The sequence below is a fragment of the Agelaius phoeniceus genome, chromosome 2 (assembly GCF_051311805.1).
Source record: "Agelaius phoeniceus isolate bAgePho1 chromosome 2, bAgePho1.hap1, whole genome shotgun sequence".
NCBI classification, from domain to species: domain Eukaryota; kingdom Metazoa; phylum Chordata; class Aves; order Passeriformes; family Icteridae; genus Agelaius; species Agelaius phoeniceus.
The window spans coordinates 46111103-46126293 of NC_135266.1; positions in this window are offsets into that span (position 1 = coordinate 46111103).

The following is a 15191-nucleotide window of genomic DNA, read 5'->3' on the forward strand; positions in this document are numbered from 1 at the left end:
TTGCAAGGGAGCTGCATATGTAGAGGAGCTTAGTTTTAGCTGCAGGGCAAGGTTTTTTAGCCCTGGTGGCAGGTAAGTTTGAACAGCAAGCTGTGTATTGTAGAAGTGTGTCTTCAGAGGTAAAAGATGGCCTCAGCAAAAGCAGGCTGAGGACAGTGATTATCATTCCAGGGATGCTTCAGTGGCCATGTATGAACAGATTTGGGATCCCCAGGCAAGAGCAGTGCCAAAAAGTTAGAAAGCATCTGTAGCAGGTCACTTAGAGAGCCTGGGGCACCGATGTACCAGGAGAGGTTGAAGGAGATGAGTTTGTTTAGACTGAGGATGACACAGGAAGAGATATAATTGTTGACTTCCAGAAATGTGAAAAGAAGATGGAGACTGACTTTTCTCACAGGTACACAAAAAGGGAGGAGAAACAATGGACACAGAAGAAATTTGTATTACCTATAATGACAAGAAAATTTGTAATGAGAGTGGTTAGGTTTAGAGTGATGATAAAAATTTCAGTCTTGGTAAATATTGAATTTTGAGGACCTTCAAGGCTTTGATCTTCATGTAATTCTGAACTTAGTCCTGTATTAGGAACTGCAGAGGTCCTTTCCAATTAAAAGTTCTGCATTTTCTGTAATGCCAACACTAGCATTTTTTATCTTAGATTTCATTTCTTCAGCATCTTCCTGTGAGCTGCCAAGAGTGATGACATAAATTTGTTCAATGTTATTTAGTGTAACAAGGCAAGTCTTAGCCTTTGTGATGAATATAATGTGTTGTATCTGTTTGCTCCCATTCTGTGCTATCATCACTTAAAAACCTGACGACTGAGGGTCATGGGAATGCTGGAGAGAACATGAGCTGGTGTCTGCCTTTGGCAGTGAATGGGCAAGCTCAGCAGTTTCCAGATTTTATGGAGGGGTAGGAAGACCTGGAAACAAGTATATTCAAAGAACAGACTGCTTACAGCACAACCAGTGTTTATGGTAGCAGAGTCTATAGGAATTGGGGGAGTTACTGAGTTGAGAAAAACTCTATGTGAGTGAAATTCCCAATATGGAAAGACACAGTGTACATGGAGAATATTTTCTTATATTGTCTCTATTCTGTCTTATCTGATCACTTTGAGTGATCAGATAAGACAGAATAGAGACTAAACAGGCCCCTGTTTCAAAATATGTACAATATTCTAGTTAGCTTTCAGATAAAACATGGCTTTTTCAGTTCAGAAAGATCCTTTAGGTTTTCTTTGGTGAGCTCAATTTAAGGAGAATATTCACGGAGGTCTATAACTTCTTGTGCATTGTCTTAATCCTTAGCATTACTGAAAAAAATTAAGACCAAAAGTAATCCCATAGCTATAAGAAGACAACAGAAGGACTTTTAAGTCAGGTATTATAAAACTGGTCATTTGAAAGTCCCCTTTTCTGAATCTGTTCTCCAAATAGGTTGCCTAAAACTCATTCCAACCTAAAATGGAAAAGGAACCTTGAAATATACTGTAAAAAAGGAAACCTATTACTATTAACCCCACAGGTGGTAAAACCACCTAAAACATTTGTCCATATATGACACAAAACTGGAATACAGCTATCAACTAACCCCAGACATTACCTTCTACTGATCTAGGTTATTCATTCCAAAAGGGTAAAGATTAATTTTCAACCAGTTTTCTTCACAGGACTAAATTGCATTAGCCAAATTTAATGCTCAAGGATTAATCCTAAATTTTCCAGCATGAAGATTTCCAGGTTTTTGCTATAAAACCATATAAGCATTAAGCAAACACAGATTTTAACTTTTTACTTCAAACATGGTAGGCAGTGTACCATAAAATTCTTAACAAAATGAATTTAAGAAATGTAGCCCCCACTTTTTTAAGCAAGTCCATTTTGTATAGCTGAAGATTTAAAAAACATGGGAAGAAAAGGTTTAGATAAGGCATATTAGTTAATAACCTCTTGGCAACTAAAACTAGAGTGTGAAACAGCTGTTAGATGGGACTATGACAGTAAGCTGTATTTTTACAAGATATTCAAATTAAAATTGAAGTACTAGTGTCTTTTTCTATTCTTTTTCTTGATGTACTGTTGGCTAGTGAAGTCCTTTGAAATAACTTTAAAAGTAAGAAAAAAAAGTATAGGAAGTTATTGAATCCATGATAGTATTTCTTCAGTGAGGCCCACTGAAGTAGAGCATTGACATACTGTCTAATTAACCTGATCACTCTGCTTTGTATTTTGAGGTTGTGTCTCCTTGGCAGCACGAGAGAAAATACACAATCTGACTTTATTTAACTATTAAAACTACACCAAATATATGATCTATACCACTTAAGACTTCAAAACAGGTCAGTCTCACAATAAAACCCCAAGACTCCTGGTAAACACATGCAGCCTGAACTGGAGCTTCCTCCACTTTACATTTTTGAAGATGTTAACTCATATTAAACGTACATTAACAAAACACATTTGACGATCTTGTGACCAAAGTTTAGCTCTCAAATTCTACTTGGAAATTCAAATACCAAGCAATAAAAAAAATCTGCCTATAATTCTCTTTGTTAGGAAAATTTCTAACCCTGGTCTTTTTTATATCTTTTAAAGTTGGAATCCATACTGTCCTTTGCTTTTGCAAGCCTCACTCTATTCCACTGTTTCTAATAGCACAGCCACACATAACAGTACTACAGTCTAATTTCATGTGGCTTGTTTTACAAATAAAAGACAAGTTACTAATGAAATATGGTTCCCTAACACAAAGTCAGACCTTTAATTTACATTGAACAATTTTCTCAGCTACAAAATTGTTTATACTATGCAATAATATATATCACCACGGTAAATATTTACAATATTTGAGTAAATGTTTCAAGGGAGTTTGCCAAATCAAGTAGCTCTATAAATTCAAAAATCATTCAAACAGTTTTCAGCTTACAAAGCACATTTATAAATACATGTGTGTGTGTGTGCACATGTGTTTTACCTTGGTTTTTTCCACCACTTTAATGCCAACTTTATCCATTAGAATACCATTTAAACACCCCACTGTCATAATCATTGTCAGTTCATCACTACTTCATGTAACTATTTTTCCTCTAGATCTCTTCTGAATTCTTCCTCAGTTAACCTTTTCTGTTTGTTTTTTTTTTTTAAAGATTAAAAAAAAACAAAACAAAAAAGGAAATGAATTAGTATAAGGGAGTTAATTTATAAGGGTTTTAAAGAAAATCTGTCCTTGGATTTTTCTGAACTTTAGAATTTTTTAATTTACATTTGTAATATGGTTATTACACTGGGGTATTTTTCTTGTGTGTGTGAATGAATATAAATTGCTTAAGGCTGAAAAAATATACAAACTAATTATTCCCCCTTTTCCTTCTCAGTTCTCCTGTGTGCTTCACTGATCAACCCAAAGCATGAACCCAGTGAAAATGTGAGGCGACTGAAATTTCTTACTGGTAGGAGGTGGGAACCAGCACACATAGAAAATAACTTTCTTTTTCCACAGGAAAAATACTTCAGAAGCTAAGAGCTGTTGAATAGCACTTTGAATTCTAGATTTCCTTCTACAATTTAATAGCAAGTGTTTTCTCTTGACCTAGGTTCTTTCTGATTGGGGAAAAGTCTTTAGCTTAGCTTTACGTTATTTCTGTTTACTCATTTTGTTTGTGGCTTTCTTTCTTTTCCTGTATCTTAACTCGTTTTGATATTTCTGACTGATGCCTATGATAGTTTTGTAAGCTTTGTATGTAATACTTATATTTCTAATTCAGGTATCTAGAATCCCTTATGTTGTCATTATTACAGACAGCTAAAATCACATTAGATAAACATAATTTCTTGACTAGATCCAGTCCAGATTAATCTTGATTAATTTCCTAGCTTTCCAAATATTCCTGCAAATCTACCTCTAATCTGCTCAGTTGCTCTTCCTTACTTCTTTTTTTTTTTTTTTAATCTCATTCAAATTTTCCTATCTTCCAAACTTAAATGAATCTTTTCTTATTGCTGATCTCTACAAACTCTGATTTGTTCTGCCAATACCAGAATACCAGTTATTTTTTTGCCAGTCTGATTTTTCAGATAGGCTTTCTGTTCCTTTGACTGTTAACTCTTCTTTTCTCATTCCTATGCATAATTGATGTTTTCCTGTTCCTCAGTTTTCTGGAAGTCTTTTGTCCTAGACTTTTTCTGAATAGCCTCTTAACCTAAACTTTCTCTTTTTTTTTTTTTTTTTAATCACAAATCTCTACTCCTACTTTTTTCTCTTCATCTGTTCTATTATACAGGCTCCTCAGATGCCTGGAGAATCAGCTGACAGTTTCATATAGTGTCTTTGACTGTAGTCATTGGCACCAGTTTCACGTGTCAAGTTTAAGCTTTGCTTCCCATTAAATGTTCCTCTGTTTACAAATTATGTTTCAGTCATATGAAAAAGACATTTTGAAAATTCTAGGCAGGAATTTTATATTTTTAGCTACATATCCCTTTTCCAGCCTTTTGCTGTTTCTGCTGTTGTTGTTGCTTTGATACCATTATGTTTATTGGAGAGGACAAGAATTTTAGTACTTGTGAAGTAGTTGTGCTATTATGAAGTCTGCTTTAATAATTTAATTCTAATATACACCACATTACATATCAGTTGTTCCACAATTAACTAGTGATATACTGCTTATGTTTCAAGGGAGTATAGGAAAGGTAGACTAAGAATTAAGTTTAAACTCAAACCACTACAGAAGAAGCTGGTTTTTTTTCCCCTGAAATAACATTAACTTTTATTTCCATTTCTAATATTTGAAAATTAATTGCATTCCTCATAAGCATATGTATGTATTTTAAATGTAAATTAATTATTCACAGATGATTGGAGGAACTTTCTGCAGGTCTGGCATTTCCTCTATTAAAATGTAGGCAAACTATAGTTGTGAAAGGAGATTTACTATTCATGCATCTTATCATGTCTTTTGTCTATTGTATCCACTTAAGAAAGAGACACTAAGACAGCTCATTTAATGATTGTGTTCAGTGTTCATCTGTGGATAGAAGAGTGAAGAATGGTTTAAAGTTGAGATGGGAAAAGTAAAAAAGCAGTTGCTAAAGACAATATAATGTTTGGACCTTGAAAGCTATGTGAAGCAACCTGCCAAAAGGTCAAACAAAAAAAAAAAAAAAAAGATTATGATGAACCAATTAAGGGATCCACAAATGGGAATAGAGAATATTTTTTTGTACAAAAGGCAAAAAAAATGTTTTTCTTTGATAAAGAGAGAAAAGATGTAATAAAAAATTGTATGACAAACACATACTATTCAACTGAATAGAAGATATAAGTAGGAATTACTGTCCGTCTTTGATATCACATTTCAAGCATTTAAAAGCCAATGATGGTAAAAAAAATTGGATTTACTGTCAGTAAACTGCTTTAAGTTTGAAGTTCCCTGACAGAAATGTACTTCATTAAGAAAAAGGAATTATGTAGGAATAAATTGATTTTAGCTAAATATGAACAGAAATAAAGAGTGGAATGGAAATTCCAGTAAATGGAGATGTAGAATACAAGCTCATTTCCTAAGCCTTAAGAAGAATGCCCCGATCACATGGTTTGTTCAGCCTAGAGAAGACTGAGGGAAGATCTCATCAGAGTCAGCAGCTTCCTCATGAAGGGAAGAGGAGGGACAGACACTGATCTCTTCTCAGTGGTGATAATGATCCTCTCAGTGATAGAACCTGAGGCCATGTCATGGAGCAGTGTCATGGGAGTTTTAGGCTGGATATTAGAAAAAGGTTCTAAGATGGTTGGGCACAAGACTGGGCACTGGAATCAGCTTTCCAGGGAAGTGGTCACACCACCAAGTCTGTCAGAGCCCATGAAGTATTTGGACAATGGTCTCAAGCACATGGTGTGGGGCTCAAGCACAGTCTTGGGGCTGTCCTAAGCGAGGCCTGGAGTTGGGCTGTGGTGATCCTTCTGGGTCCCTTCCAACTCTGAATAGTTCATATTTTGATTTTAGAGATAACATTCGGCTAATCAGTTTAAAGTGTTTTCCATAAGTTTGCAGCTCCAGGTGATGTGTGACTGTTTTGACTCCATCGTCAACTGGAAGCGTTGTCAGTTGCTCACATTTAGCTGTTGGCATTTCAGATGTTTAAATACAAGTGTATAATTCAAGGGCCAATTCCCACTGCCTTTGATTTAGCCTTGCCACTCCCTTAACTACCAAACAGATCACTTGAACAGTACTTGGGAGATTTGTCTCGTAGGTCCTGAGAAACATCCACAAATTACTCAGAAGTCAATTTATGAGAAACCAAATCTCTGAGTTCCTAGGAATCTCAGGTGCCAGGTTCTTCAGCTCTTTAACTGCCTCCTGATCAGAGGCACTTTTCATTCTCCAGACGAAGGATTTCCAGGATTTTTCAACTGAGATATTAGGCTCTGTCCTAGGTTACAATATTAAGATAGATTCTATTCCCATCCTCAAACTGCTGAAACCAGGAGGGGCATTGTTTCTTCCTTACCTCCTGTTAATGAGCCCATCAATGCCTTTCCACGTGACTCAGAGAAAACTCCCTCCAGGAGCCATTTCTGTTTAATGGACCCACCAGATGACTCATGGAATGATAACAGCCCATTGTGAGATGCTCCACCCAGGGGGGAGGAGCTAAGCATCCCCACCTGGATATAATCTGGGACTGGGGACAGAGCAGTCAGTCTTTCCACTGGATTCCCAGAAAAAAGACTGTCTTTTCCACTGCTTTGTCAAAGGAAGAGTACACCCTTTCTACAGGATTACTGCTCCAATAGAACCACATCTGCCACTCCAGGAGGACTGCAGCCACCAATCTGATTGGACTGCTGCCAACACCCTGACCAACAGGATGTCAGGTTGTAATCTGATTTTGTCAGTGGTTTTTCTTTTGTATTATTGCATGTGTTTTGGTTTTCTTTTCCCAATAAATTGTATTTCTGAATTGGAGTCTCTCACTGGTTTTGCTTTCAAACCAGAACAGGCTCCTCATCCTACTTGTTACAGAAGCCTTATGAAGACAAGCCTCTTAACATGATGTGTAAAGATTAAAGAAAATATCATTTAGAAAGTTTTCCATCTGCCATGCTCAAGAATTGTTTTCTTATGTTTTGATTGTCATTCTTTTTGTGGGACTGAGGATAAATTGTCCACCATTTCAGAACTTAAGCTTCTCAATAGCTTAATTGTTCAGAGGATTCACCACAATGCATTTTTGATGGCTTATATTAAAATGAAAATATTAATGTAATGATATGGTCCTAACCTGTATGCCAATAAATATCTATAGCATCCTGTGTTCTGATATTAGGTAAATGCTTCTAAAGCTATATTTGATCTACTGTTTCTTACATAAGTTAATTTTGTGAGCTCTGTAAGAAATGCAAAATCAATAACCTCATAGTCCCAATTTGATGCTTATTGTATAAAATTAGATTTGGTATCCTCAAACTATATGGTATAGATTTAGTTCCTCAGAGACCAATGCATTGAACCTGAAACAGTAATAACAAAACAGTCAAGATTTTTTTATTTCAGGTTTTAATACATGAAAACATCTTTTCATGTATTAAAACCTGAAAATAGTCCAAAAAGTACTATGAAATTTGAATCTTGACAAATGTATTGAAAATTATTAATTTGGTCCAGAATATCCCAAACTAGGAATTAGGTATTCTTGTTAAGCACTTTTGGGGGAACCACTAAGTCTAATTAAAAAAGCCCTTTGCCAAATACCAATCTTGGTAACAAACAAGATGTCCATGAGCTAAATATCTCATATTAGTGTAAAAACTCCTGTGAGGAATCTATTAACACCACAATGAAGAATTAAATGAGTGTCAGCATTTTTCACCACATTTTATTCTGGTGTATTGAGTTCTTTCACTCATCATTGTTTGATAAGAATACAGAGAAACAATATTTCCCAGTGGAGGCTTTCAGCCAATTCAATAGCTATACAATGATATTGATGACAGAAAAAGAAAAGAAAGTTATTTTTTCCTTATTACTCTGTAATAAAGGAAACATACTTTCAGCACAAAATCCTTGAAGCTGATCCAAGATCTAATCTAGCTCTACCACAATTATGTTGATTTCAGAGATCTCAGTACATAAATACCCATGAAACACTGCCATCATTCATTGTCTCCTCATTCAAGTTTCCAGACTGAGATAAAGATATTTTTACAATACTGCAAAACATCTGTTTTGGCCTAATTAAACAAGGTACTCAGATTAAAAAAAAGGAGAAAGAATGGATATTGCTGCAAGAAGACTCTTTAAACATTTTGATATGTAAAACACAAGTAAGTATAAATGATAAAAGACGAAATTCTAAATCCTCTGAAGTTATTGATCATTAAACACTTCTGTATAAAGTTTAACTTTTGTTCACTTATTCTAAATACATATTTTCAATTTTCACTTCTTCAATATTGTTGTACCAAACTCAATAAACTGTATTGAACCATGTAAAATTAGTCCACCCTGCGTCCCCTCTAGGGTGTTTTGTAGGCTTTTCATTTGCCCAGGCATTGAAATGTGTCAAACAACATTACAGACACTTATTAATATAATTTCCATATTAGACTAGAGATGATAAGTGGATAACCTGTATTTACTGGGAAACTTTGGCTTGTACTCAACAAGGTGTCTCTGATCTATCAAAAAAAATTAAAGAGTCACAGCTTTCCAGCTTTCACAGACTGGAAGTCTAGTACATTTATTGGGAATAAGTTAGTAAATCTTGTGATCTCTATCACTTAGTGGAGATTTGTGTTAGACAGTAATATACTTTTTTTTTTTTTATAGTTCATCTCAACAGGTTTATTGTCAATTCTTCTCTCTCTGTTTTTGTTTGTTTGGGTTGGGCTTTTTGTGTGTTACGTTTTTTTAGGGTTTCTTTAGGGGAGGTGGGGGCCTGTTTTGGTTTGTTTTTTTTTCCTTTTCCTAAATGTAATTTAAACTTATGAGGCATACAGTATTAACTGTCTTTGCAACAATTCTGCTGCCTTATGAATTCCTCAAGTTATCTTTGAATCCTACTTTCCATATGCCTTCCGCATGAAGGAGTTTTTTTGCTTCTTTACCTTGATCCATACAGAAAATTACTCCTTTGAGATGCTGTTTCAAGAATTGACAAGATTAGCTGAAAATGTCATAGATTTTTTAAAATTTCTCTGTAAGAGCATCATGAGATCATTTTCTCCAAATGGAAAAATATCTGTCTCAAAGGCTCTGAAGGATTGCTCCTTCTTTGTTTCCTTAAAAATAATGAAATTCCTTTGACTATCTTTTTCTCTACTGCAGCTTCTTCACAAATTAAGCCCAGGCATAGTTCTGTGTGCACATGACTGCATGGGCACTGCACAAAATCCTACTATAGATTAAGATATTTAAGTTGGAGGTTTTTTTCCATCTGTTTTTCATGCATCGTTGACAAATAATTTTGCTGTTAATGAAGGTAAAAAAAAGAAGATAGTCCAGGTGGAATTTAATGATTTTAAAGGACTGTGACACTTCCCTTTTTTCATTTTAAGGTTTAGAAAAAATGCAGATGCCACTTTGTTAAAATGTCAGACAATGTCCTGGAGAGATATTTGTCTTTAGAATAAACAGGTCTATCCTTTCTCTTAAAAATCATAACTTTCATTGATTCATGAAAACTCTTTCATGGTGCTCTGTTCAAGACCTCTTCTATATTTAGGGGATAATACTGCAAGTTGCTATAGGATAATTTATTAGGGTTAGAAGCATATAGGTGAATATGTTTATCTTCTTGTTTTGACCAGGCTAATTTGAATGAAGTTAAATTTGTGAGTAAAAAAAAAAAAAAGTCCATTGAGCTGAATATTATCCTGAAAACCTAAGTAATACCCACCAAAATATTCCTTACTGTCTGCACTATAGTAAATCAATAAAGTAGAAGGAATTCAGCTATAATTAAAATATGAGACTTAACTTTTTATCAGCATTAATAGCTTAAGCCATAGAATTCTTTAACTTAGCTTATGCAGTACATTGACTATACTTAGCTCTTTTGTAAGCAGGTTTCCTTCTGTGTTTCAAAGTTCTAGAGCAGTTCATGTAAGTTCTGAAAGGGGACTCAGAAACATTTAGAAGTCATCAACAAAGAGATGAATAAGCAAAGATTCTGCAAGGCAAATATAAGAAACAGCCTTAGAAACCCCATTAAGTGACCGAGGTTATTAAAGTTGGCATAGCACTTGAATAATCTCTCACCATCTGCCTCGGTATTAGTGTTTCCTCCATGAACAACAAGCAAATTAAAGCCCAGTTAAATAAAATTAATCTGCTATTATACTGCTAGCTTTGTAAAGAGAGATTAAGTACAAATGGAAAATGTGTTCAATGTATCTATTGAAATGGATTAATTAACCTGGATCATTACAGAGATGCATATTTAGAATTAAAGGAGTATTAAAATTATTCATTTTCATTCCCTTTATAATAAGTACAGCCACTTATTTTTTATGGCATAAAATGTATTCTAATTCACAAAAGAATGAAAGGAAAATCAGAGAGATGTATATTGAATGGGAAATGAAACAGGTGGTAAGACATTGTAGTAAAAAGTAAAACAGTGGTGGAAAATACAGTGATATACATCTGATAAAGAGGGAGGGAAGAAAAGAATCAGGAAACCTGCAGGGAGTTGAGAAAACAAAATAAAAAACTTACTAAAAGGTTGGAGGAAAGCTGTGCCCTATGAATGGTTATGAGCATTTGCTCTGCTAATTCAGAGGAAAAGAGACAGGCCAACCTGCCAGAAGAAAAAAGCATGAAGGGAAACTACGAAGGTGGTAATACATTATTTTCTTTTATAAGCAAGAACAAAAGAAAAAAATGGTCTTTAGAGGAAGCTGTGGGAAGTATTTATTTGATATTAAAGAAAAAGCTAACCTGAAATTAAGTTTTTAATGAACTATGCCAAGAAAGGATGTAGGACTCATGCTATCACAGAGAATATTCAAGGTTGATGTGTCCCAGATACATAATTCAGACATAATTTAAGATATCTTTTCATAGCAGACAATATTCCTGAAGCTACCAGTTTTGTTCAGTGATTACTGCTTCTATATTTTCAGCCTCCAAAGGCATAATCATTGTCTGATCGAAAGCATTCTGTAACTTGCTTACACTGAAGTTACCCTTTCTTTAGTAAGTATATTATTTGTCTGGTGGATCTCATTTCAGTAACAAAATTAGGACCTTAATTACAGTCTGTCCTTGTGTACCACTGAAACCCATGGAGCTCTACTGAATATCAAAGGCTTCACTGAGTAAAAATCTATTCTCCAACAACTTTATCTCAAAAGGTGATACTACTTTTTCATCTATTTTATACTAGCATGGTTAGACTGACTTGTCTGAAATAATTTGAAATAAAGACAGTTGACTAATTACTGGTAATAAGTATGGTAAACATCTACAACCTTTCCAGAATAATCAGTAGTATGCCAACATATCACAGTTAGATTAAGAATTAACAAATCTCAATCCTACAATATTTTAATTTTTATCATGGAATGGTTCAGTTAGCGCTACAATTTTATGCTTTTAGTGAGAATACATATAGAAAATTTAGCAAAATCTTGGGATTTTATTTCAACCTTGTCCATTAAAATTGTCGTAGAAAGCTTTAAGTATTTCTGTGGAAAATGAGGAATTAGGTATAATTGTTTCCTGATCAGCTTTCTGGTTTGTATCCCTCAACACAAGACCTATGGGAGCACTTAAATCTCATTAATATCAGAGCTCTCATGGCAGATAGGTGCATTGTTCTCTAATTTGCCCTGAGGATAGTGTTCTATTATATATTATAGCAGCTACTTGCAGAATTAGGCAACTTTCAGTTGCGTTAGCGCATGTGCATTAACAATATATAAATAAGCATGAGTAAGTAATAGCATATTTGATCTCTCTGGTGAGTGGATCTAAATTTTTAAGTACAAATAAATCTGAACATTTACTGCCCTGGTCTCTAGTCTCATTTCAAAATCCTCTTTTTTTTTTTTTTTTTTTTAATACCAGCTCCTTAAAACCTCCTATGTATATGTGCATGCATATAAAGTAAAAAAAGAAGATTTAACAATAAAAAAGTATTTTATTTTATCATGTCTTGTGGATTGTGAAAGAGTGCACTGATCACTTAAGTATGAGCTTTTCTCATGAGTGGCATGTTCCTTAGAAAATAATGTAATATCTTTGGTAATGACTTCAGTTGCCAGAACAAACATCAGTCTGTCAAACATAAAAAAACAGACATGCTGAAAATACTTTGACATTTAATTTTTAAATTACTTGTGACTTCACATGTCATACCTTACATTTAGATTTTAACAAAATACCTATTCAACAGATTTACAGCAACTATTCAACTCTAGCATCATTAATTCCTTCTTGCTGCAGATAACTTGGTGTTTACAATATGTATTCTATTTCTGTCCACTTCCAGAAGGCAGTAAGTTGCTCTGTGTTTTACAGGCAACCAGGATAAAACTGAAGTTTCAAATAGCAGTTGTTTTTTCTCATTCCTAAGGGTTATTTCTCTGTTTGAGATATTTATTGTGATATTGTACAAGAATTCAGAGGTTATTGCTAATATTCAGTGTGAGAATTAAAAGGCTCATTTCATGTCTGAACTTCTTAAAGAGAAATTTTAATATCCCCACATCTGAATACAAAAGATACAGAAGAATTTGTGCAATATCCAATTTCCTAAAGGCTGATTATTCCTCATTTCACAAGGCATTTAAAAACAATCTGTAAAGCCTCACAATATAGCAGTGCTTACTGAGAATGCATCATTAAAGATAAACAACTTGAAAACAGGCACCATGCTTCCCTGAGACACTAGAGATTTTTGTTCTGCTTTTCAAGGAAGCAGGATAGTTCATGTATAGTTTAACAAATTCAGAGCCATTGCTTCTACCAGCAAAATGTTAATTGACTTCACTAACTGAAGCCAGGACCATAATAATTCTTTCTTTATTCCATTAATTCAGGGATTTTTTTTCTGTTAAATGCAGATTTTGCACCAGAGATTAGACATGCCATGTGTTTGTATTAAGAGAAACTGAAGGAAGGTACATCGAATTCATTTGTGGTTTCTGTGACCTACTCAGAGATGACTTGGAGAAATTGCCTTGCTTAAGGTACAGAGCAACATTGTGTGTGTGGTATTTTGCTGCTATTCTGGAAGGTAAGGTGTTTTTAATGAAATTAAATAACTCCTGGGGAAGCGAAGGAACTATGGAAAAATAGACACAATAAAGACCTGTAGTCAAGCAGAGATTTGAGAACAGTAACCCCCTCAGTTCTTTCAAGAGTACCAGTGTTATCAAGTGATTAAATTACCGTTTTTGGAAGCTGAGAAACAGGGAAAGCATAGGTTGGATAATGAGTCCTATTGGTCAGCACACCCACACGGTGTTCTGGCAAGCAAACAAGGACAAGCTAAGTCCCCTTTGCTGGAATCCTACAACAAGCATAGTCCTAGAAAAGGAAACAAGATTCTGTGCTCCCCATCTACAAGAGGAGTGTCTCCAATGTGTTTTGGAAACACTTGACCATTGCACTAATGACTCCAGCTAAAGCCACAGTAATGACATAAAATATCTATGCATAAACTGTCTAACCTACCCCGCCTTCACTGTTACTGAGAAAAGGAGGTGTCTTGTGTATCAGAGTGGATATCTGAAACAGGCTGAAGAAATGACACCCCAAAAGCCCATCTCTCAAATTACTAGAATGGTTACTAAAATAGGTAAATACCTGACCCTAAAGAGTTAGGGTGAGAGTCTAAGTTAGATAAGGTTTATCTTACCTGTTTGAAAGAATTTAATATCAGAAGAAAAAGGTGTAATTGCCTTTAATCGCACTAATAATTAAGGCACTTCTAATAAAACCTAGAGTGGTGAATAAAAATTGCACTCCTTGGGGTAACATGAATATGGTGTATTTAGAATTACAGGCTGGACATGAACACTAACAGTCTTTTGAATTCTTCGTTATCTTAGAAATTGGACTTTATCTAGGAGGCTGCATTGAATCTACAGTGGTTACAACCCATGCACACACACCAAAAAGCTGCAAAACATTAAGGAGAGGTTTGATTCTTGACTAATATATTAATTGAACATCATAACTCTGTATCCCTGGAGCATGAGAACTGATAAAAAGTATTTTTCAGGTTCATACTTGAAAGATGCTTGAGGCTGCAGATGCATAAATCAGAGTCAATGACAGTAATAGTAGTGTTTTTTAGTAATGGCTTAATGAGAAGTAAAAATAGGCATGGATAATATCACTCTTCTTTTTGGTAGAAAATTTGTAATAATTGATAACAAAACTTTGAGAAAGGAAAACAGACAGACAGATATTAATTAAAATTCAGTATAAAGGGGTAGGGTTGATAGGTTTTTGTAAACAGGAAATTAGGATAGTTTTATACTTATGTTTGGAGAGTAATTTAATTTTTTTAAAGCAACTTATTGTCTTTAGCAATATATTTGGGAGGTCCATGGTCTTGGAAAAACATCAAACTACCCTCTCTCTCTCTCCTCTCCTTTCTTCTTTCTCCCACTACTATATCTGAATTTTTTCATGTTGCAAAGTGTACTTTATGTGAATTCTGTTCAGAAAAAACAAATATCACTATTATTTCTAAATATATAAAAATGATGTGCATGTTTTGCAGGTGTTCTTTGGTTAAACAAATTTTAATTGGCAACATTTCAAAGGCTCTTTATGGGCTAGATTATGACACTTACATTAAATTTGTGCAACCCCTGACTGAAAATAATTTCCATCAGTCCTTTCTGACTCAGAACATTCAATGTGATTCTGTGTGTGGGATCCTTTCTAGTTACAACTTGGAGGGTAATAAACTACTGCCACAGGTGAACAGGGAAGGCAGAATTTGATCCAAGTAACTGCATACATAATTAGGGCAAAACCAATGGGGAATTCAGCATGTAATTCTTGTATATTTCTCAAAAAGCAACACTTTTTGCTATTGTAAACAACAAAAGTTGTCCTTCTCCTATATTTTCTATGCTTTTGAAGGAAAATTATTTAAATAAATTTAGGATTTTTTAAAATAGCCTCATTTGTCAAGGAAAGGGTTTTTCATTTATGAGTG